General features: G+C 33.6%; 6 non-coding genes across 6 annotated transcripts; all 6 read right to left on the bottom strand.

Moving 5' to 3' along the window:
* Positions 1–4,105: 4,105 nt before the first annotated feature.
* On the bottom strand, positions 4,106–8,059 carry LOC117149397. The gene has a single exon (XR_004460268.1). It is a non-coding gene; the product is annotated as a large subunit ribosomal RNA (ribosomal RNA).
* Positions 8,060–8,454: 395 nt separating this feature from the next.
* LOC117149394 lies at positions 8,455–8,633 on the bottom strand. The gene has a single exon (XR_004460265.1). It is a non-coding gene; the product is annotated as a 5.8S ribosomal RNA (ribosomal RNA).
* A 686-nt stretch (positions 8,634–9,319) lies between these two features.
* Positions 9,320–11,314, bottom strand: LOC117149396. The gene has a single exon (XR_004460267.1). It is a non-coding gene; the product is annotated as a small subunit ribosomal RNA (ribosomal RNA).
* A 4,481-nt stretch (positions 11,315–15,795) lies between these two features.
* LOC117149393 lies at positions 15,796–19,751 on the bottom strand. The gene has a single exon (XR_004460264.1). It is a non-coding gene; the product is annotated as a large subunit ribosomal RNA (ribosomal RNA).
* Positions 19,752–20,145: 394 nt separating this feature from the next.
* Positions 20,146–20,324, bottom strand: LOC117149392. The gene has a single exon (XR_004460263.1). It is a non-coding gene; the product is annotated as a 5.8S ribosomal RNA (ribosomal RNA).
* Positions 20,325–21,010: 686 nt separating this feature from the next.
* Positions 21,011–23,005, bottom strand: LOC117149395. The gene has a single exon (XR_004460266.1). It is a non-coding gene; the product is annotated as a small subunit ribosomal RNA (ribosomal RNA).
* Between the last annotated feature and the right edge of the window lie 3,137 nt (positions 23,006–26,142).

Genomic DNA, 26,142 nt, shown 5'->3' with positions numbered 1-26,142 from the left:
ATTAAGTTAAATCATTTGCATTTTGAAGATAAATTTAAAATATCTCTTTTCATATATATCTCTGGTAATATATAACATAAAACCAAGCGCATATGATAATATTTCCACATTTTAATATATAATTTTTATATTTCTTTCATAAGAATCCATATTTGTATATACCGTAACGATATAATAATCCAACTATACGGCAGGTAATAAATTAAATTTGCCTGCCTCCAAAAATTAACGATAATATATGGAAACGATTTGTTATTCTATATATAATAGAAACTTGACTTTGTTTCAACGATATTATCTATAAAGCGTATATTCCTATTATCCCGCGGAGCCAAGTCCCGTGTTCTATAGAACTGAGAAACAAATTTGTACGGATAATAATATACTTTATTGTATGTAACCAATATAAACATAATCCGAAATAAATATTTCGAATAATGCGGGAGGTCGGCAACCACTGCCTACCTATAGTAGTTTTTGAACCCGCTGTCCTCAAAGCGGGTATTTTCAATTCCGTTGCCACCCAACATACGGGCTATTCTCTATATATTAAGAGATTATAGAACATTTCATTTTTTTTCCATTATTCATATATAATATGATTATTTTTCCCTTATACATATAATAATTAATCATTTTCATATGTATATTATTTAATTTACTCATATTATTGCCAAAATCATATGAATACATAAGTTTTGAACAATATGAGAGGTCGCAACCACTGCCTACCTATAGTAGTTTTGAACCCTCTGTCGTAATTCCGGTCGTTTACACTACTATACCCTCTCACTATAATGGCTTTTCTCTATAATACTAAGAGAATGTGGGATATTTTCAGCATTTTTTCCCTTATACATATAATAATTAATCATTTTCATATGTATATTATTTAATTTACTCATATTATTGCCAAAATCATATGAATACATAAGTTTTGAACAATATGAGAGGTCGGCAACCACTGCCTACCTATAGTAGTTTTTGAACCCTCTGTCGTAATTCCGGTCGTTTACACTACTATACCCTCTCACTATAATGGCTTTTCTCTATAATACTAAGAATGTGGGATATTTTCAGCATTTTTTCCCTTATACAATAATAATTAATCATTTTCATATGTATATTATTTAATTTACTCATATTATTGCCAAAATCATATGAATACATAAGTTTTGAACAATATGAGAGGTCGGCAACCACTGCCTACCTATAGTAGTTTTTGAACCCTCTGTCGTAATTCCGGTCGTTTTACACTACTATACCCTCTCACTATAATGGCTTTTCTCTATAATACTAAGAGAATGTGGATATTCAGCATTTTTCCCTTATACATATAATAATTAATCATTTTCATATGTATATTATTTAATTTACTCATATTATTGCCAAAATCATATGAATACATAAGTTTTGAACAATATGAGAGGTCGGCAACCACTGCCTACCTATAGTAGTTTTTGAACCCTCTGTCGTAATTCCGGTCGTTTACACTACTATACCCTCTCACTATAATGGCTTTTCTCTATTATACTAAGAGAATGTGGATATTTTCAGCATTTTTTCCCTTATACATATAATAATTAATAATTTTCATATGTATATTATTTAATTTACTCATATAATTGCCAAAATCATATGAATACATAAGTTTTGAACAATATGAGAGGTCGGCAACCACTGCCTACCTATAGTAGTTTTTGAACCCTCTGTCGTAATTCCGGTCGTTTACACTACATACCCTCTCACTATAATGGCTTTTCTCTATAATACTAAGAGAATGTGGGAATTTTCAGCATTTTTCCCCTATACATATAATAATTAATAATTTTCATATGTATATTATTTAATTTACTCATATAATTGCCAAAATCATATGAATACATAAGTTTTGAACAATATGAGAGGTCGGCAACCACTGCCTACCTATAGTAGTTTTTGAACCCTCTGTCGTAATTCCGGTCGTTTACACTACATACCTCTCACTATAATGGCTTTTCTCTATAATACTAAGAGAATGTGGGATATTTCAGCATTTTTCCCCTATAATATAATAATTAATAATTTTCATATGTATATTATTTAATTTACTCATATAATTGCCAAAATCATATAAATACATAAGTTTTGAACAATATCAGAGGTCAGCAACGGTCTTTCCTCTAAATACTAAGATAATTGGGAATATTTCAGCATTTTTTCCCTTATACATTATACATATAATAATTAATCATTTCATATGTATATTATTTAATTTACTCATATTATTGCCAAAATCATATAAATACATAAGTTTTGAACAATATCAGAGGTCGCAACGTCTTTCCTCTATAATACTAAGATAATGTGGGAATATTTCATCATTTTTTCCTTTAACATTATACATATAATATTAATCATTTATATGTATATTATTAATTTACTCATATAATTGCCAAATCATATAAATACATAAGTTTTGAACAATATCAGAGGTCGCAACGGTCTTTCCTCTAAATACTAAGATAATATGGAATATTTCAGCATTTTTTTCCCTTATACATATAATATTAAAATTAATCATTTCATATGTATATTATTTAATTTACTCGTATAATTGCCAAAATCCTATGAAGACATAAGAGAATACAATATAGAGGTCGGCGCAACCATAATATAGTAGTTGATGACGAGGTTTGGCAACTTGATACAATCTTAAAAAGTCTTTATATAATATATGATAGGACAATATCATATGCGTCACTAAATTGATGACGAGGTGTTTGGCAACGTGACACAAATCATTAAAGTCTTATATAATTATATATAGAGACAATATCATATGCGTCACTAAATGATGACGAGGTATTGGCAACTTGATAGAATTCTTTAAAGTCTTATATCAAAAATTATTATTAGGGACAATATCATATGCGTCACTAAATTGATGACGAGGTGTTTGGCAACTTGACACAATTCATTAAAGTCTTTATATTAATTATATGATAGAGACAATATCATATGCGTCACTAAATTGATGACGAGGTATTTGGCAACTTGATAAATTCTTTAAAGTCTTTATATCAAAATTATATGATAGGGACAATATCATATGCGTCACTAAATGATGACGAGTGTTTGGCAACTTGACACAATTCATTAAAGTCTTTATATTAATTATATGATAGGACAATATCATATGCGTCACTAAATTGATGACGAGGTATTTGGCAACTTGATACAATTCTTTAAAGTTTTTATATCAAAAATTATATGATAGGGACAATATCATATGCGTCACTAAATTGATGACGAGGTGTTTGGCAACTTGACACAATTCATTAAAGTCTTTATATTAATTATATGATAGGACAATATCATATGCGTCACTAAATTGATGACGAGGTATTTGGCAACTTGATACAATTCTTTAAAGTTTTATATCAAAAATTATATGATAGGGACAATATCATATGCGTCACTAAATTGATGACGAGGTGTTTGGCAACTTGACACAATTCATTAAAGTCTTTATATTAATTATATGATAGAGACAATATCATATGCGTCACTAAATGATGACGAGGTATTTGGCAACCTTTAAATTTATATCAAAAATTATATGATGACAATATCATATGCGTCACTAAATTGATGAGGATATGGTGATGACTGGCAACTTGTTTTTATATCGACAATATCATTGCGTCACTAAATGATGACTTTGGCAACTTGACACAATTCATTAAAGTCTTTATAAATTATATGATAGACAATATCATATGCGTCACTAAATTGATGACGAGGTATTTGGCAACTTGATACAATTCTTTAAAGTTTATATCAAAAATATATGATAGGACAATATCATATGCGTCACTAAATTGATGACGAGTTTGGCAACTTGACACAATTCATTAAAGTCTTTATATTAATTATATGATAGGACAATATCATATGCGTCACTAAATGATGACGAGGTATTTGGCAACTGATAGAATTCTTTAAATATCAAAAATTATACGATAGGGACAATATCATTCACTAAATTGATGACGATCGACAATATATGTCACTAAATTGATGACGAGGTGTTTGTTTGGCTACAGGAAAAATCATTTATTTATCGAATCATCAAGCAAAGGATAAGCTTCAGTGGATCGCAGTATGGCAGCTGCTCAACCACTTACAACACCTTGCCTGTTACAAAAGTCGTTTACAATTGATTCTAGGCTTTTGTCATTGTATTAAATAATGCTTTTATATGTAACTAGCGCGGCATCAGGTGATCGAAGATCCTCCTAATTTACTATGTTACAATTACATTGGCATCACATCCATTGTCGTTTATAAAATAAATTATAAACTTTAAATGGTTTAGAAGCCATACAATGCAAATTGCCCCTTATTTATCATTGCAGTCCAGCACGGATACGACCTTAGAGGCGTTCAGGCATAATCCAACGGACGTAGCGTCATACCACTGTTCGCTCGAACAAGTATTGTGCCATTGGTCCGTACCTGCGGTTCCTCTCGTACTACGCAGGAATGCTGTCGCAACAACGTTTTGTCATTAGTAGGGTAAAACTAACCTGTCTCACGACGGTCTAAACCCAGCTCACGTTCCCTTGCATGGTGAACAATCCAACGCTTGGTGAATTTTTCACAATGATAGGAAGAGCCGACATCGAAGGATCAAAAAGCGACGTCGCTATGAACGCTTGGCCGCCACAAGCCAGTTATCCCTATGGTAACTTTTCTGACACCTCTTGTTAAAAACTCTTTAAACCAAAAGGATCGATAGGCCGAGCTTTTGCTGTCCCTGTGTGTACTGAACACCGAGATCAAGTCAGCATTTGCCCTTTTGCTCTATGTGTGGTTTCTGTCCGCACTGAGCTGGCCTTGGACACCTCCGTTATTATTTGAGAGATGTACCGCCCCAGTCAAACTCCCTACCTGGCAATGTCCTTGAATTGGATCATACCTGAGTAATTGGAGTTATACCAAATTTTCAAATCAAAAATACATAAATGCATCGTTTATTAAAGAATTTGTTTGCGATTATATAACAAACTCGTGATACTTTGATCAAGAAGCTTGCATCAAAACCCAATACCATAAGATATAATAAATATATCCGTATAATGGCTAGGAAATGATACACGTTCCATTTAATCAAGTAAGTAAGGAAACAATAAGAGTAGTGGTATTTCATTGACGATACCAAACCGAGGTCTAATATCTCCCACTTATTCTACACCTCTTATGTCTCCTTACACTGCCAGATTAGAGTCAAGCTCAAAAGGGTCTTCTTTCCCCGCTAATTATTCCAAGCCCGTTCCCTTGGCTGTGGTTTCGCTAGATAGTAGATAGGGACAGTAGGAATCTCGTTAATCCATTCATGCGCGTCACTAATTAGATGACGAGGCATTTGGCTACCTTAAGAGAGTCATAGTTACTCCCGCCGTTGACCCGCGCTTACTTGAATTTCTTCACTTTGACATTCAGAGCACTGGGCAGAAATCACATTGTGTCAACACCCGCTAGGGCCATCACAATGCTTTGTTTTAATTAGACAGTCGGATTCCCCAAGTCCGTGCCAGTTCTGAATTGATTGTTAATTGATAATCGTTATAATTGATAAGAACTAATTGGTTTAACCCAAATAGTATTCTTAAAAATTTTAGCAAGAAAGTTCCACAATTGGCTACGTAACTAAACTATCCGGGGAACAAGTAACTAACATAAATGCTAGAAACTCTATTTACCCAGAACGAGCACATAAACCATGTTATTGTTTCCCAATCAAGCCCGACTATCTCAATCTTCAGAGCCAATCCTTATCCCGAAGTTACGGATCTAATTTGCCGACTTCCCTTACCTACATTATTCTATCGACTAGAGACTCTTCACCTTGGAGACCAGCTGCGGATATTGGTACGGCCTGTTGAGAAGTTTGCGTGTCCCCACCATAAATTTTCAAGGTCCGAGGAGAAAATATCGACACAACAGTATATGTCATGCTCTTCTAGCCCATCTACCATATCTCTCTGCGAAAGACTTCCATGGTAGTACGGCTATAAAACAGAAAAGAAAACTCTTCCGATATCTCTCGACGGCTTCTTTATGGTCGTTCCTGTTGCCAGGATGAGCACGAGGCCCATATTTAATAACAAACGGATACTCAACAGGTTACGGAATTGGAACCGTATTCCCTTTCGTTCAAAATTATTCAAGTGTATTATATTCGCTTTGTTTATATAGTTAGGCATTTTTGTTTTACTTGAAAATTTTCGGCTTTCGCCTTGAACTTAGGACCGACTAACTCGTGATCAACCACTGTTCACACGAAACCCTTCTCCACTTCAGTCCTCCAAGGTCTCATTCGATTATTTGCTACTACCACCAAGATCTGTACCAATGGCAGCTCCATGCAGGCTTACGCCAAACACTTCTACGCATACCATTGTACCTTCCTACTCACTAAAGTTTCAAAATTTATATCACAAGTAATATAAATCATCTACTTTAGCGGTAATGTATAGGTATACAACTTAAGCGCCATCCATTTTAAGGGCTAGTTGCTTCGGCAGGTGAGTTGTTACACACTCCTTAGCGGATTTCGACTTCCATGATCACCGTCCTGCTGTTTTAAGCAACCAACGCCTTTCATGGTATCTGCATGAGTTGTTAATTTGGGCACCGTAACATTACGTTTGGTTCATCCCACAGCGCCAGTTCTGCTTACCAAAAGTGGCCCACTGGGCACATTATATCATAACCTTGAACTTCATATCAAGAAAGTTAAGGTTCTTACCCATTTAAAGTTTGAGAATAGGTTAAGATCGTTTCGACCCTAAGGCCTCTAATCATTCGCTTTACCAGATAAGATTATTTTATATAATATTAAAATGCACCAGCTATCCTGAGGGAAACTTCGGAAGGAACCAGCTACTAGATGGTTCGATTGGTCTTTCGCCCCTATACTCAATTCTGACAATCGATTTGCACGTCAGAACTGTTTCGGTCTTCCATCAGGGTTTCCCCTGACTTCAACCTGATCAAGTATAGTTCACCATCTTTCGGGTCACAGCATATATGCTCAAGGTACGTTCCAGTTAGAGGCATAAATAATATAATATACATTATACATAACTATATAGAACGCCCCGGGATTGTGTTAATTAGCTATAAATAGCTAAAAAACTAATCCCATTATTAGTCAAGTTAATTACGCTATTAGGTTTACATCCCAATAACTTGCACATATGTTAGACTCCTTGGTCCGTGTTTCAAGACGGGTCCCGAAGGTATCCTGAATCTTTCGCATTGTTAATCATACAAGAGCATATAATAAACACAAAAATCAATGATAATTATGCCATTATATAATTCCGAAAAATTAACGCTCTGTAATAATATAAATCTATCAGCACTTTATCAAATTAATAACATTTATTCTGTGTTAAAATGCAAGCAATTTAATTGGAATAAACTATAAGTTATATTTTATGATAAATTTGGGATATGCTAATAGATTACAATGTCCTTATATGGAAAAAATGCACATTATTCTTAATAATATTATTTAAATATTACAATTTTAATGATGAATTTTCCATAACGGATATTCAGGTTCATCGGGCTTAACCTCTAAGCAGTTTCACGTACTGTTTAACTCTCTATTCAGAGTTCTTTTCAACTTTCCCTCACGGTACTTGTTTACTATCGGTCTCATGGTTATATTTAGTTTTAGATGGAGTTTACCACCCACTTAGTGCTGCACTATCAAGCAACACGACTCTTTGGAAACATCATCTAGTAATCATTAACGTTATACGGGCCTGGCACCCTCTATGGGTAAATGGCCTCATTTAAGAAGGACTTAAATCATTAATTTCTCATACTAGAATATGACGCTCCATACACTGCATCTCACATTTGCCATATAGACAAAGTGACTTAGTGCTGAACTGTTTTCTTTTCGCTCGCCGCTACTAAGAAAATCCTTGTTAGTTTCTTTTCCTCCCCTAATTAATATGCTTAAATTCAGGGGGTAGTCCCATATGAGTTGAGGTTGTATATATAACTATTTTTTGCCATAAATTCTTTATATATAAATGATAAAACAATCAATTAAATTCGTTATAAATAGTTCCAATAGTTCTTGTAAGCAAAGTTATTTTTTATCCATTTAACGAACCAACGAAGAATAATAACAAAACCAAGATTTTTCTTTTTCCGAATCATTAATAAGAGACAATTCTAGATGAAAAATATTTCAATTTTTTATGCTAGACATTTCTCAGTATTATTTGATTGAAAAAGAAAATATTTCTCTTCGTTTTTCACATTCAAATGTGAGATAATGTTTTTCATTTCTTTTTTAATATTATGAATAAAATCATTATTTAATCCAATAATATACCATATGCTTATAAAAAATTTATAAACAACTTAATTAGCATAGTCTTACAACCCTCAACCATATGTAGTCCAAGCAGCACTATAAAATTAATTAAAGTACATAACAGCATGGACTGCGATATGCGTTCAAAATGTCGATGTTCATGTGTCCTGCAGTTCACACGATGACGCACAGTTTGCTGCGTTCTTCATCGACCCATGAGCCGAGTGATCCACCGCTTAGAGTTTTATAATTCATTTTTATATAATATCAATATTGTTTTTATTGAAAGAAATTAAAAATACACCATTTTACTGGCATATATCAATTCCTTCAATAAATTTATTTTTATACCTAAAAATAAATGTTGCGATATGTCTTAGTTTCATATAAGCATTATGTATCATAAAAATCTGGTTATGGTTTGCTATTTTGGGTGACACATACTGCAAAATTTATATAAAACATTAACCTGATGGATGACAGGTACAAACATTGTATATTTTAGGTTGTTGCATTAGCCAACGTATGCTCATAACATAGATGAACAATACATATTCGCAACGCGTGTATATTATGGTCCATATACACACACACTTATTTTGAATACCACATTCAAAATTATTTTAATTTTAATTCGACTTCTACTTTCAAATTTTGTTCAGTTTCTTCGATTTCCATTTTCGAGAATTTGTTTTTATAGGAAACGCCATTGTTGTAGTAGGTACTGCCACAAATACGCACAACAACATTAATAATGTTAAAGTCTTTTTATGAGGTTGCCAAGCCCCACATATAAAATAAAAGCCATCTTCATTTTATTTTGACTTTAACTTTTGATTCCGTGGAATCATTTTGTAATATTTTTATTTTGGTAAATTGTATTTATTTGTATTATAACAAATGTTTATTAACGATAAGGATATTATACAATAATGATCCTTCCGCAGGTTCACCTACGGAAACCTTGTTACGACTTTTACTTCCTCTAAATAATCAAGTTCGGTCAACTTTTGCGAAACAACCGTAACACGCAAGGCGTCACAGTGATCACGTCCGGAGACCTCACTAAATAATTCAATCGGTAGTAGCGACGGGCGGTGTGTACAAAGGGCAGGGACGTAATCAATGCGAGTTAATGACTCACACTTACTGGGAATTCCAAGTTCATGTGAACAGTTTCAGTTCACAATCCCAAGCATGAAAGTGGTTCAGCGGTTTACCCGGACCTCTCGGTCTAGGAAATACACGTTGATACTTTCATTGTAGCGCGCGTGCAGCCCAGGACATCTAAGGGCATCACAGACCTGTTATTGCTCAATCTCATTATTGCTAGACGCAATTTGTCCATTTAAGAAGCTAGTGTCCTTATAATGGGACAAACCAACAGGTACGGCTCCACTTACATAAACACATTCAAACACAATAAACATTTTACTGCCACCATGAATGAAGGCTACATAAGCTTCAGCACCATAATCCTGAAGATATCTATTTAATATATTTGAGTCTCGTTCGTTATCGGAATTAACCAGACAAATCACTCCACGAACTAAGAACGGCCATGCACCACCACCCATAGATTCGAGAAAGAGCTATCAATCTGTCTTACACACTTATGTTCGGACCTGGTAAGTTTTCCCGTGTTGAGTCAAATTAAGCCGCAGGCTCCACTCCTGGTGGTGCCCTTCCGTCAATTCCTTTAAGTTTCAGCTTTGCAACCATACTTCCCCCGGAGCCCAAAAGCTTTGGTTTCCCGGGAAGCGACTGAGAGAGCCATAAAAGTAGCTACACCCAATTGCTAGCTGGCATCGTTTATGGTTAGAACTAGGGCGGTATCTGATCGCCTTCGAACCTCTAACTTTCGTTCTTGATTAATGAAAACATCTTTGGCAAATGCTTTCGCTTAAGTTAGTCTTACGACGGTCCAAGAATTTCACCTCTCGCGTCGTAATACTAATGCCCCCAAACTGCTTCTATTAATCATTACCTCTTGATCTGAAAACCAATGAAAGCAGAACAGAGGTCTTATTTCATTATCCCATGCACAGAATATTCAGGCATTTGAAGCCTGCTTTAAGCACTCTAATTTGTTCAAAGTAATAGTACCGGCCCACAATAACACTCGTTTAAGAGCACTAGTGCAGGTTTTTAAATAGGAGGAACATATGAAAAAATACAAGTATTTAATCACATATAAGAACTCCACCGGTAATACGCTTACATACATAAAGGTATAGTACTAACCACAATTGTAAGTTGTACTACCCGTATGAAGCACAAGTTCAACTACGAACGTTTTAACCGCAACAACTTTAATATACGCTATTGGAGCTGGAATTACCGCGGCTGCTGGCACCAGACTTGCCCTCCAATTGGTCCTTGTTAAAGGATTTAAAGTGTACTCATTCCAATTACAGGGCCTCGGATATGAGTCCTGTATTGTTATTTTTCGTCACTACCTCCCCGAGCTGGGAGTGGGTAATTTACGCGCCTGCTGCCTTCCTTAGATGTGGTAGCCGTTTCTCAGGCTCCCTCTCCGGAATCGAACCCTGATTCCCCGTTACCCGTTGCAACCATGGTAGTCCTAGATACTACCATCAAAAGTTGATAGGGCAGACATTTGAAAGATCTGTCGTCGGTACAAGACCATACGATCTGCATGTTATCTAGAGTTCAACCAATATAACGATCTTGCGATCGCTTGGTTTTAGCCTAATAAAAGCACATGTCCCATAAGGTTCATGTTTTAATTGCATGTATTAGCTCTAGAATTACCACAGTTATCCAAGTAACTGTTAACGATCTAAGGAACCATAACTGATATAATGAGCCTTTTGCGGTTTCACTTTTAATTCGTGTGTACTTAGACATGCATGGCTTAATCTTTGAGACAAGCATATAACTACTGGCAGGATCAACCAGAATAATGTTTTTCCTTCATATTCCATTCATATATTTTGAATCGAAATAAGCAATATAATAGATATATAGATATATAGATTTTTCACTTTATATAATTCCATGATTTTTATTATATTGAATAAAATTCAATATTTCGCCTTTGGGTAAAATTTTAAATATATAAGTAAAAAAATCCATTCGATTACGGCCATTTTTATATAGCATTCGTAATCCATATTTTCATTTTTAATTTATACTTGTTTTACCAATATAACAAGAATTTCATCTAATTATTGTAATATATATATTTCTATAATTTTATCTTTTTATACATACATATTTCATTATAAAATATCATTTTATTTCCAACATACATAATTATTGTATCCACACATGTACAATTTTTGTTTAACCAATATAAATATTAAGTTAAATCATTTGCATTTTGAAGATAAATTTAAAATTTATCTCTTTTCATATATATCTCTGGTAATATATAACATAAAACCAAGCGCATATGATAATATTTCCACATTTAATATATAATTTTATATTTCTTTCATAAGAATCCATATTTGTATTATACCGTAACGATATAATAATCCAACTATACGGCAGGTAATAAATTAATATTTGCCTGCCTCCAAAAATTAACGATAATATATGGAAACGATTTGTTATTCTATATATAATAGAAACTTGACTTTTGTTTCAACGATATTATCTATAAAGCGTATATTCCTATTATCCGCGGAGCCAAGTCCCGTGTTCTATAGAACTGAGAAACAAATTTGTACGGATAATAATATACTTTATTGTATGTAACCAATATAAACATAATCCGAAATAAATATTTCGAATAATGCGGGAGGTCGGCAACCACTGCCTACCTATAGTAGTTTTTGAACCCGCTGTCCTCAAAGCGGGTATTTTCAATTCCGTTTGCCACCCAACATACGGGCTATTCTCTTATATATTAAGAGATTATAGGAACATTTCATTTTTTTTCCATTATTCATATATAATATGATTATATACATATAATAATTAATCATTTTCATATGTATATTATTTAATTTACTCATATTATTGCCAAAATCATATGAATACATAAGTTTTGAACAATATTACTGCCTACCTATAGTATGAACCCTCTGTCGTAATTCCGGTCGTTTACACTACTATACCCTCTCACTATAATGGCTTTTCTCTATAATACTATGGGATATTTTCAGCATTTTTTCCCTTATACATATAATAATTAATCATTTTCTCATATTATTGCCAAAATCATATGAATACATAAGTTTTGAACAATATGAGAGGTCGGCAACCACTGCCTACCTATAGTAGTTTTTGAACCCTCTGTCGTAATTCCGGTCGTTTACACTACTATACCCTCTCACTATAATGGCTTTTCTCTATAATACTAAGAGAATGTGGGATATTTTCAGCATTTTTTCCCTTATACATATAATAATTAATCATTTTCATATGTATATTATTTAATTTACTCATATTATTGCCAAAATCATATGAATACATAAGTTTTGAACAATATGAGAGGTCGGCAACCACTGCCTACCTATAGTAGTTTTTGAACCCTCTGTCGTAATTCCGGTCGTTTACACTACTATACCCTCTCACTATAATGGCTTTTCTCTATAATACTAAGAGAATGTGGGATATTTTCAGAATTTTTTCCCTTATACATATAATAATTAATCATTTTCATATGGCCAAAATCATATGAATACATAAGTTTTGAACAATATGAGAGGTCGGCAACCACTGCCTACCTATAGTAGTTTTTGAACCCTCTGTCGTAATTCCGGTCGTTTACACTACTATACCCTCTCACTATAATGGCTTTTCTCTATTATACTAAGAGAATGTTTTCAGCATTTTTTCCCTTATACATATAATAATTAATAATTTTCATATGTATATTATTTAATTTACTCATATAATTGCCAAAATCATATGAATACATAAGTTTTGAACAATATGAGAGGTCGGCAACCACTGCCTACCTATAGTAGTTTTTGAACCCTCTGTCGTAATTCCGGTCGTTTACACTACTATACCCTCTCACTATAATGGCTTTTCTCTATAATACTAAGAGAATGTGGGAATATTTCAGCATTTTTTCCCCTATACATATAATAATTAATAATTTTCATATGTATATTATTTAATTTACTCATATAATTGCCAAAATCATATGAATACATAAGTTTTGAACAATATGAGAGGTCGGCAACCACTGCCTACCTATAGTAGTTTTTGAACCCTCTGTCGTAATTCCGGTCGTTTACACTACTATACCCTCTCACTATAATGGCTTTTCTCTATAATACTAAGAGAATGTGGGAATATTTCAGCATTTTTTCCCCTATACATATAATAATTAATAATTTTCATATGTATATTATTTAATTTACTCATATAATTGCCAAAATCATATAAATACATAAGTTTTGAACAATATCAGAGGTCAGCAACGGTCTTTCCTCTATAATACTAAGATAATATGGGAATATTTTCAGCATTTTTTCCCTTATACATTTATACATATAATAATTAATCATTTTCATATGTATATTATTTAATTTACTCATATTATTGCCAAAATCATATAAATACATAAGTTTTGAACAATATCAGAGGTCAGCAACGGTCTTTCCTCTATAATACTAAGATAATGTGGGAATATTTCATCATTTTTTCCTTTATACATTTATACATATAATATTTAATCATTTTATATGTATATTATTTAATTTACTCATATAATTGCCAAAATCATATAAATACATAAGTTTTGAACAATATCAGAGGTCGGCAACGGTCTTTCCTCTATAATACTAAGATAATATGGGAATATTTCAGCATTTTTTCCCTTATACATATAATAATTAATCATTTTCATATGTATATTATTTAATTTACTCGTATAATTGCCAAAATCCTATGAAGACATAAGAGAATACAATATGAGAGGTCGGCGCAACCATAATATAGTAGTTGATGACGAGTTTGGCAACTTGATACAATTCTTTAAAAGGATATATATGCGTCACTAAATTGATGACCAAAGTCTTTATATAATTATATGATAGACAATATCATATGCGTCACTAAATTGATGACGAGGTATTTGGCAACTTGATAGAATTCTTTAAAGTCTTTATATTATATGATAGGGACATATCATATGCGTCACTAAATTGATGACGAGGTGTTTGGCAACTTGACACAATTCATTAAAGTCTTTATATTAATTATATGATAGAGACAATATCATATGCGTCACTAAATTGATGACGAGGTATTTGGCAACTTGATACAATTCTTTAAAGTCTTTATATCAAAATTATATGATAGGGACAATATCATATGCGTCACTAAATTGATGACGAGGTGTTTGGCAACTTGACACAATTCATTAAAGTCTTTATATTAATTATATGATAGGACAATATCATATGCGTCACTAAATTGATGACGAGGTATTTGGCAACTTGATACAATTCTTTAAAGTTTTATATCAAAAATTATATGATAGGGACAATATCATATGCGTCACTAAATTGATGACGAGGTGTTTGGCAACTTGACACAATTCATTAAAGTCTTTACAATATCATATGCGTCACTAAATTGATGACGAGGTATTTGGCAACTTGATAAATTCTTTAAAGTTTTATATCAAAATTATATGATAGGGACAATATCATATGCGTCACTAAATTGATGACGAGGTGTTTGGCAACTTGACACAATTCATTAAAGTCTTTATATTAATTATATGATAGGGACAATATCATATGCGTCACTAAATTGATGACGAGGTATTTGGCAACTTGATACAATTCTTTAAAGTTTTTTATATCAAAAATTATATGATAGGGACAATATCATATGCGTCACTAAATTGATGACGAGGTGTTTGGCAACTTGACACAATTCATTAAAGTCTTTATATTAATTATATGATAGGGACAATATCATATGCGTCACTAAATTGATGACGAGGTATTTTGGCAACTTGATACAATTCTTAAAGTTTTATATCAAAAATTATATGATGGGACAATATATATGCGTCACTAAATTGATGACGAGGTGTTTGGCAACTTGACACAATTCATTAAAGTCTTTATATAATTAATTGGGCATATCATTGCGTCCTAATTGATGAGATATTTGAACTTGATATTTTAAAGTCTTTTATATAATTATATATAGGGACATATCATATGCGTCACTAAATTGATGAGAGGTATTGGCAACGTGATAGAAATTCTTTCAAAGTCTTTTATATCAATAAATTATACGATAGGGACAATATCATATGCGTCACTAAATTGATGACGAGGTATTTGGCAACTTGATATATTCTTTAAAGTCTTTATATCAAAAATTATATGATAGGGACAATATCATATGCGTCACTAAATGATGACGAGGTTTTGTTTGGCTACAGGAAAATCATTTATTTATCGAATCATCAAGCAAAGGATAAGCTTCAGTGGATCGCAGTATGGCAGCTGCTCACCACTTACACACCTTGCCTGTTACAAAAGTCGTTTTACCAATTGATTCTAGGCTTTGTCATTGTATTAAATAATGCTTTTTATGTAACTAGCGCGGCATCAGGTGATCGAAGATCCTCCTAATTTACTATGTTACAAATTACATTGGCATCACATCCATTGTCGTTTATAAAATAAATTATAAACTTTAAATGGTTTAGAAGCCATACAATGCAAATTGCCCCTTATTTATCCATTGCAGTCCAGCACGGATACGACCTTAGAGGCGTTCAGGCATAATCCAACGGACGTAGCGTCATACCACTGTTCGCTCGAACAAGTATTGTGCCATTGGTCCGTACCTGCGGTTCCTCTCGTACTACGCAGGAATGCTGTCGCAACAACGTTTTGTCATTAGTAGGGTAAAACTAACCTGTCTCACGACGGTCTAAACCCAGCTCACGTTCCCTTGCATGGGTGAACAATCCAACGCTTGGTGAATTTTGCTTCACAATGATAGGAAGAGCCGACATCGAAGGATCAAAAAGCGACGTCGCTATGAACGCTGGCCGCCACAAGCCAGTTATCCTATGGTAACTTTTCTGACACCTCTTGTTAAAAACTCTTTAAACCAAAAGGATCGATAGGCCGAGCTTTTGCTGTCCCTGTGTGTACTGAACACCGAGATCAAGTCAGCATTTGCCTTTTGCTCTATGTGTGGTTTCTGTCCGCACTGAGCTGGCCTTGGGACACCTCCGTTATTATTTGAGAGATGTACCGCCCCAGTCAAATCCCTACCTGGCAATGTCCTTGAATTGGATCATACCTGAGTAATTGGAGTTATACCAAATTTTCAAATCAAAAATACATAAATGCATCGTTTTATTAAAGAATTTGTTTGCGATTATATAACAAACTCGTGATACTTTGATCAAGAAGCTTGCATCAAAAACCAATACATAAGATATAATAAATATATCCGTATAATGGCTAGGAAATGATACACGTTCATTTAATCAAGTAAGTAAGGAAACAATAAGAGTAGTGGTATTTCATTGACGATACCAAACCGAGGTCTAAATACTCCCACTTATTCTACACCTCTTATGTCTCCTTACACTGCCAGATTAGAGTCAAGCTCAAAAGGGTCTTCTTTCCCCGCTAATTATTCCAAGCCCGTTCCCTTGGCTGTGGTTTCGCTAGATAGTAGATAGGGACAGTAGGAATCTCGTTAATCCATTCATGCGCGTCACTAATTAGATGACGAGGCATTTGGCTACCTTAAGAGAGTCATAGTTACTCCCGCCGTTGACCCGCGCTTACTTGAATTTCTTCACTTTGACATTCAGAGCACTGGGCAGAAATCACATTGTGTCAACACCCGCTAGGGCCATCACAATGCTTTGTTTTAATTAGACAGTCGGATTCCCCAAGTCCGTGCCAGTTCTGAATTGATTGTTAATTGATAATCGTTATAATTGATAAGAACTAATTGGTTTAACCCAAATAGTATTCTTAAAAATTTTAGCAAGAAAGTTCCACAATTGGCTACGTAACTAAACTATCCGGGGAACAAGTAACTAACATAAATGCTAGAAACTCTATTTACCCAGAACGAGCACATAAACCATGTTATTGTTTCCCAATCAAGCCCGACTATCTCAATCTTCAGAGCCAATCCTTATCCCGAAGTTACGGATCTAATTTGCCGACTTCCCTTACCTACATTATTCTATCGACTAGAGACTCTTCACCTTGGAGACCAGCTGCGGATATTGGTACGGCCTGTTGAGAAGTTTGCGTGTCCCCACCATAAATTTTCAAGGTCCGAGGAGAAAATATCGACACAACAGTATATGTCATGCTCTTCTAGCCCATCTACCATATCTCTCTGCGAAAGACTTCCATGGTAGTACGGCTATAAAACAGAAAAGAAAACTCTTCCGATATCTCTCGACGGCTTCTTTATGGTCGTTCCTGTTGCCAGGATGAGCACGAGGCCCATATTTAATAACAAACGGATACTCAACAGGTTACGGAATTGGAACCGTATTCCCTTTCGTTCAAAATTATTCAAGTGTATTATATTCGCTTTGTTTATATAGTTAGGCATTTTTGTTTTACTTGAAAATTTTCGGCTTTCGCCTTGAACTTAGGACCGACTAACTCGTGATCAACCACTGTTCACACGAAACCCTTCTCCACTTCAGTCCTCCAAGGTCTCATTCGATTATTTGCTACTACCACCAAGATCTGTACCAATGGCAGCTCCATGCAGGCTTACGCCAAACACTTCTACGCATACCATTGTACCTTCCTACTCACTAAAGTTTCAAAATTTATATCACAAGTAATATAAATCATCTACTTTAGCGGTAATGTATAGGTATACAACTTAAGCGCCATCCATTTTAAGGGCTAGTTGCTTCGGCAGGTGAGTTGTTACACACTCCTTAGCGGATTTCGACTTCCATGATCACCGTCCTGCTGTTTTAAGCAACCAACGCCTTTCATGGTATCTGCATGAGTTGTTAATTTGGGCACCGTAACATTACGTTTGGTTCATCCCACAGCGCCAGTTCTGCTTACCAAAAGTGGCCCACTGGGCACATTATATCATAACCTTGAACTTCATATCAAGAAAGTTAAGGTTCTTACCCATTTAAAGTTTGAGAATAGGTTAAGATCGTTTCGACCCTAAGGCCTCTAATCATTCGCTTTACCAGATAAGATTATTTTATATAATATTAAAATGCACCAGCTATCCTGAGGGAAACTTCGGAAGGAACCAGCTACTAGATGGTTCGATTGGTCTTTCGCCCCTATACTCAATTCTGACAATCGATTTGCACGTCAGAACTGTTTCGGTCTTCCATCAGGGTTTCCCCTGACTTCAACCTGATCAAGTATAGTTCACCATCTTTCGGGTCACAGCATATATGCTCAAGGTACGTTCCAGTTAGAGGCATAAATAATATAAATATACATTATACATAACTATATAGAACGCCCCGGGATTGTGTTAATTAGCTATAAATAGCTAAAAAACTAATCCCATTATTAGTCAAGTTAATTACGCTATTAGGTTTACATCCCAATAACTTGCACATATGTTAGACTCCTTGGTCCGTGTTTCAAGACGGGTCCCGAAGGTATCCTGAATCTTTCGCATTGTTAATCATACAAGAGCATATAATAAACACAAAAATCAATGATAATTATGCCATTATATAATTCCGAAAAATTAACGCTCTGTAATAATATAAATCTATCAGCACTTTATCAAATTAAATAACATTTATTCTGTGTTAAAATGCAAGCATTTAATTGGAATAAACTATAAGTTATATTTTTATGATAAATTTGGGATATGCTAATAGATTACAATGTCCTTATATGGAAAAATGCACATTATTCTTAATAATATTATTTAAATATTACAATTTTAATGATGAATTTTCCATAACGGATATTCAGGTTCATCGGGCTTAACCTCTAAGCAGTTTCACGTACTGTTTAACTCTCTATTCAGAGTTCTTTTCAACTTTCCCTCACGGTACTTGTTTACTATCGGTCTCATGGTTATATTTAGTTTTAGATGGAGTTTACCACCCACTTAGTGCTGCACTATCAAGCAACACGACTCTTTGGAAACATCATCTAGTAATCATTAACGTTATACGGGCCTGGCACCCTCTATGGGTAAATGGCCTCATTTAAGAAGGACTTAAATCATTAATTTCTCATACTAGAATATTGACGCTCCATACACTGCATCTCACATTTGCCATATAGACAAAGTGACTTAGTGCTGAACTGTTTTCTTTTCGCTCGCCGCTACTAAGAAAATCCTTGTTAGTTTCTTTTCCTCCCCTAATTAATATGCTTAAATTCAGGGGGTAGTCCCATATGAGTTGAGGTTGTATATATAACTATTTTTTGCCATAAATTCTTATATATAAATGATAAAACAATCAATTAAATTCGTTATAAATAGTTCCAATAGTTCTTGTAAGCAAAGTTATTTTTTATCCATTTAACGAACCAACGAAGAATAATAACAAAACCAAGATTTTTCTTTTTCCGAATCATTAATAAGAGACAATTCTAGATGAAAAATATTTCAATTTTTTATGCTAGACATTTCTCAGTATTATTTGATTGAAAAAGAAAATATTTCTCTTCGTTTTTCACATTCAAATGTGAGATAATGTTTTTCATTTCTTTTTTAATATTATGAATAAAATCATTATTTAATCCAATAATATACCATATGCTTATAAAAAATTTATAAACAACTTAATTAGCATAGTCTTACAACCCTCAACCATATGTAGTCCAAGCAGCACTATAAAATTAATTAAAGTACATAACAGCATGGACTGCGATATGCGTTCAAAATGTCGATGTTCATGTGTCCTGCAGTTCACACGATGACGCACAGTTTGCTGCGTTCTTCATCGACCCATGAGCCGAGTGATCCACCGCTTAGAGTTTTATAATTCATTTTTATATAATATCAATATTGTTTTTATTGAAAGAAATTAAAAATACACCATTTTACTGGCATATATCAATTCCTTCAATAAATTTATTTTTATACCTAAAAATAAATGTTGCGATATGTCTTAGTTTCATATAAGCATTATGTATCATAAAAATCTGGTTATGGTTTGCTATTTTGGGTGACACATACTGCAAAATTTATATAAAACATTAACCTGATGGATGACAGGTACAAACATTGTATATTTTAGGTTGTTGCATTAGCCAACGTATGCTCATAACATAGATGAACAATACATATTCGCAACGCGTGTATATTATGGTCCATATACACACACACTTATTTTGAATACCACATTCAAAATTATTTTAATTTTAATTCGACTTCTACTTTCAAATTTTGTTCAGTTTCTTCGATTTCCATTTTCGAGAATTTGTTTTTATAGGAAACGCCATTGTTGTAGTAGGTACTGCCACAAATACGCACAACAACATTAATAATGTTAAAGTCTTTTTATGAGGTTGCCAAGCCCCACATATAAAATAAAAGCCATCTTCATTTTATTTTGACTTTAACTTTTGATTCCGTGGAATCATTTTGTAATATTTTTATTTTGGTAAATTGTATTTATTTGTATTATAACAAATGTTTATTAACGATAAGGATATTATACAATAATGATCCTTCCGCAGGTTCACCTACGGAAACCTTGTTACGACTTTTACTTCCTCTAAATAATCAAGTTCGGTCAACTTTTGCGAAACAACCGTAACACGCAAGGCGTCACAGTGATCACGTCCGGAGACCTCACTAAATAATTCAATCGGTAGTAGCGACGGGCGGTGTGTACAAAGGGCAGGGACGTAATCAATGCGAGTTAATGACTCACACTTACTGGGAATTCCAAGTTCATGTGAACAGTTTCAGTTCACAATCCCAAGCATGAAAGTGGTTCAGCGGTTTACCCGGACCTCTCGGTCTAGGAAATACACGTTGATACTTTCATTGTAGCGCGCGTGCAGCCCAGGACATCTAAGGGCATCACAGACCTGTTATTGCTCAATCTCATTATTGCTAGACGCAATTTGTCCATTTAAGAAGCTAGTGTCCTTATAATGGGACAAACCAACAGGTACGGCTCCACTTACATAAACACATTCAAACACAATAAACATTTTACTGCCACCATGAATGAAGGCTACATAAGCTTCAGCACCATAATCCTGAAGATATCTATTTAATATATTTGAGTCTCGTTCGTTATCGGAATTAACCAGACAAATCACTCCACGAACTAAGAACGGCCATGCACCACCACCCATAGATTCGAGAAAGAGCTATCAATCTGTCTTACACACTTATGTTCGGACCTGGTAAGTTTTCCCGTGTTGAGTCAAATTAAGCCGCAGGCTCCACTCCTGGTGGTGCCCTTCCGTCAATTCCTTTAAGTTTCAGCTTTGCAACCATACTTCCCCCGGAGCCCAAAAGCTTTGGTTTCCCGGGAAGCGACTGAGAGAGCCATAAAAGTAGCTACACCCAATTGCTAGCTGGCATCGTTTATGGTTAGAACTAGGGCGGTATCTGATCGCCTTCGAACCTCTAACTTTCGTTCTTGATTAATGAAAACATCTTTGGCAAATGCTTTCGCTTAAGTTAGTCTTACGACGGTCCAAGAATTTCACCTCTCGCGTCGTAATACTAATGCCCCCAAACTGCTTCTATTAATCATTACCTCTTGATCTGAAAACCAATGAAAGCAGAACAGAGGTCTTATTTCATTATCCCATGCACAGAATATTCAGGCATTTGAAGCCTGCTTTAAGCACTCTAATTTGTTCAAAGTAATAGTACCGGCCCACAATAACACTCGTTTAAGAGCACTAGTGCAGGTTTTTAAATAGGAGGAACATATGAAAAAATACAAGTATTTAATCACATATAAGAACTCCACCGGTAATACGCTTACATACATAAAGGTATAGTACTAACCACAATTGTAAGTTGTACTACCCGTATGAAGCACAAGTTCAACTACGAACGTTTTAACCGCAACAACTTTAATATACGCTATTGGAGCTGGAATTACCGCGGCTGCTGGCACCAGACTTGCCCTCCAATTGGTCCTTGTTAAAGGATTTAAAGTGTACTCATTCCAATTACAGGGCCTCGGATATGAGTCCTGTATTGTTATTTTTCGTCACTACCTCCCCGAGCTGGGAGTGGGTAATTTACGCGCCTGCTGCCTTCCTTAGATGTGGTAGCCGTTTCTCAGGCTCCCTCTCCGGAATCGAACCCTGATTCCCCGTTACCCGTTGCAACCATGGTAGTCCTAGATACTACCATCAAAAGTTGATAGGGCAGACATTTGAAAGATCTGTCGTCGGTACAAGACCATACGATCTGCATGTTATCTAGAGTTCAACCAATATAACGATCTTGCGATCGCTTGGTTTTAGCCTAATAAAAGCACATGTCCCATAAGGTTCATGTTTTAATTGCATGTATTAGCTCTAGAATTACCACAGTTATCCAAGTAACTGTTAACGATCTAAGGAACCATAACTGATATAATGAGCCTTTTGCGGTTTCACTTTTAATTCGTGTGTACTTAGACATGCATGGCTTAATCTTTGAGACAAGCATATAACTACTGGCAGGATCAACCAGAATAATGTTTTTCCTTCATATTCCATTCATATATTTTGAATCGAAATAAGCAATATAATAGATATATAGATATATAGATTTTTCACTTTATATAATTCCATGATTTTATTATATTGAATAAAATTCAATATTTCGCCTTTGGGTAAAATTTTAAATATATAAGTAAAAAAATCCATTCGATTACGGCCATTTTTATATAGCATTCGTAATCCATATTTTCATTTTTAATTTATACTTGTTTTACCAATATAACAAGAATTTCATCTAATTATTGTAATATATATATTTCTATAATTTTATCTTTTTATACATACATATTTCATTATAAAATATCATTTTATTTCCAACATACATAATTATTGTATCCACACATGTACAATTTTTGTTTAACCAATATAAATATTAAGTTAAATCATTTGCATTTTGAAGATAAATTTAAAATTTATCTCTTTTCATATATATCTCTGGTAATATATAACATAAAACCAAGCGCATATGATAATATTTCCACATTTAATATATAATTTTATATTTCTTTCATAAGAATCCATATTTGTATTATACCGTAACGATATAATAATCCAACTATACGGCAGGTAATAAATTAATATTTGCCTGCCTCCAAAAATTAACGATAATATATGGAAACGATTTGTTATTCTATATAATAGAAACTTGACTTTTGTTTCAACGATATTATCTATAAAGCGTATATTCCTATTATCCGCGGAGCCAAGTCCCGTGTTCTATAGAACTGAGAAACAAATTTGTACGGATAATAATATACTTTATTGTATGTAACCAATATAAACATAATCCGAAATAAATATTTCGAATAATGCGGGAGGTCGGCAACCACTGCCTACCTATAGTAGTTTTTGAACCCGCTGTCCTCAAAGCGGGTATTTTCAATTCCGTTTGCCACCCAACATACGGGCTATTCTCTTATATATTAAGAGATTATAGGAACATTTCATTTTTTTTCCATTATTCATATATAATATGATTATTTTTCCCTTATACATATAATAATTAATCATTTTCATATGTATATTATTTAATTTACTCATATTATTGCCAAAATCATATGAATACATAAGTTTTGAACAATATGAGAGGTCGGCAACCACTGCCTACCTATAGTAGTTTTTGAACCCTCTGTCGTAATTCCGGTCGTTTACACTACTATACCCTCTCACTATAATGGCTTTTCTCTATAATACTAAGAGAATGTGGGATATTTTCAGCATTTTTTCCCTTATACATATAATAATTAATCATTTTCATATGTATATTATTTAATTTACTCATATTATTGCCAAAATCATATGAATACATAAGTTTTGAACAATATGAGAGGTCGGCAACCACTGCCTACCTATAGTAGTTTTTGAACCCTCTGTCGTAATTCCGGTCGTTTACACTACTATACCCTCTCACTATAATGGCTTTTCTCTATAATACTAAGAGAATGTGGGATATTTTCAGCATTTTTTCCCTTATACATATAATAATTAATCATTTTCATATGTATATTATTTAATTTACTCATATTATTGCCAAAATCATATGAATACATAAGTTTTGAACAATATGAGAGGTCGGCAACCACTGCCTACCTATAGTAGTTTTTGAACCCTCTGTCGTAATTCCGGTCGTTTACACTACTATACCCTCTCACTATAATGGCTTTTCTCTATAATACTAAGAGAATGTGGGATATTTTCAGCATTTTTTCCCTTATACATATAATAATTAATCATTTCATATGTATATTATTTAATTTACTCATATTATTGCCAAAATCATATGAATACATAAGTTTTGAACAATATGAGAGGTCGGCAACCACTGCCTACCTATAGTAGTTTTTGAACCCTCTGTCGTAATTCCGGTCGTTTACACTACTATACCCTCTCACTATAATGGCTTTTCTCTATTATACTAAGAGAATGTGGGATATTTCAGCATTTTTTCCCCTTATACATATAATAATTAATAATTTTCATATGTATATTATTTAATTTACTCATATAATTGCCAAAATCATATGAATACATAAGTTTTGAACAATATGAGAGGTCGGCAACCACTGCCTACCTATAGTAGTTTTTGAACCCTCTGTCGTAATTCCGGTCGTTTACACTACTATACCCTCTCACTATAATGGCTTTTCTCTATAATACTAAGAGAATGGGAATATTTCAGCATTTTTTCCCCTATACATATAATAATTAATAATTTTCATATGTATATTATTTAATTTACTCATATAATTGCCAAAATCATATAAATACATAAGTTTTGAACAATATCAGAGGTCAGCAACGGTCTTTCCTCTATAATACTAAGATAATGGGAATATTTCAGCATTTTTTCCCTTATACATTTATACATATAATAATTAATCATTTTCATATGTATATTATTTAATTTACTCATATTATTGCCAAAATCATATAAATACATAAGTTTTGAACAATATCAGAGGTCAGCAACGGTCTTTCCTCTATAATACTAAGATAATGTGGGAATATTTCATCATTTTTCCTTTATACATTTATACATATAATATTTAATCATTTTATATGTATATTATTTAATTTACTCATATAATTGCCAAAATCATATAAATACATAAGTTTTGAACAATATCAGAGGTCGGCAACGGTCTTTCCTCTATAATACTAAGATAATATGGGAATATTTCAGCATTTTTTCCCTTATACATATAATAATTAATCATTTTCATATGTATATTATTTAATTTACTCGTATAATTGCCAAAATCCTATGAAGACATAAGAGAATACAATATGAGAGGTCGGCGCAACCATAATATAGTAGTTGATGACGAGGTGTTTGGCAACTTGATACAATTCTTTAAAAAGTCTTTATTAATTATATGATAGGGACAATATCATATGCGTCACTAAATTGATGAGGTGTTTGGCAACGTGACACAAATCATTAAAGTCTTTATATTAATTATATGATAGAGACAATATCATATGCGTCACTAAATTGATGACGAGGTATTTGGCAACTTGATAGAATTCTTTAAAGTCTTTATATCAAAAATTATATGATAGGGACAATATCATATGCGTCACTAAATTGATGACGAGGTGTTTGGCAAC

The sequence above is a fragment of the Drosophila mauritiana genome, unplaced genomic scaffold (genome assembly GCF_004382145.1).
Source record: "Drosophila mauritiana strain mau12 unplaced genomic scaffold, ASM438214v1 U_207, whole genome shotgun sequence".
Taxonomy (NCBI): Eukaryota; Metazoa; Arthropoda; class Insecta; order Diptera; family Drosophilidae; genus Drosophila; species Drosophila mauritiana.
The sequence above is the reverse complement of the archived record's forward strand: the minus strand, read 5'-3'. Positions and strand labels throughout refer to the sequence as shown.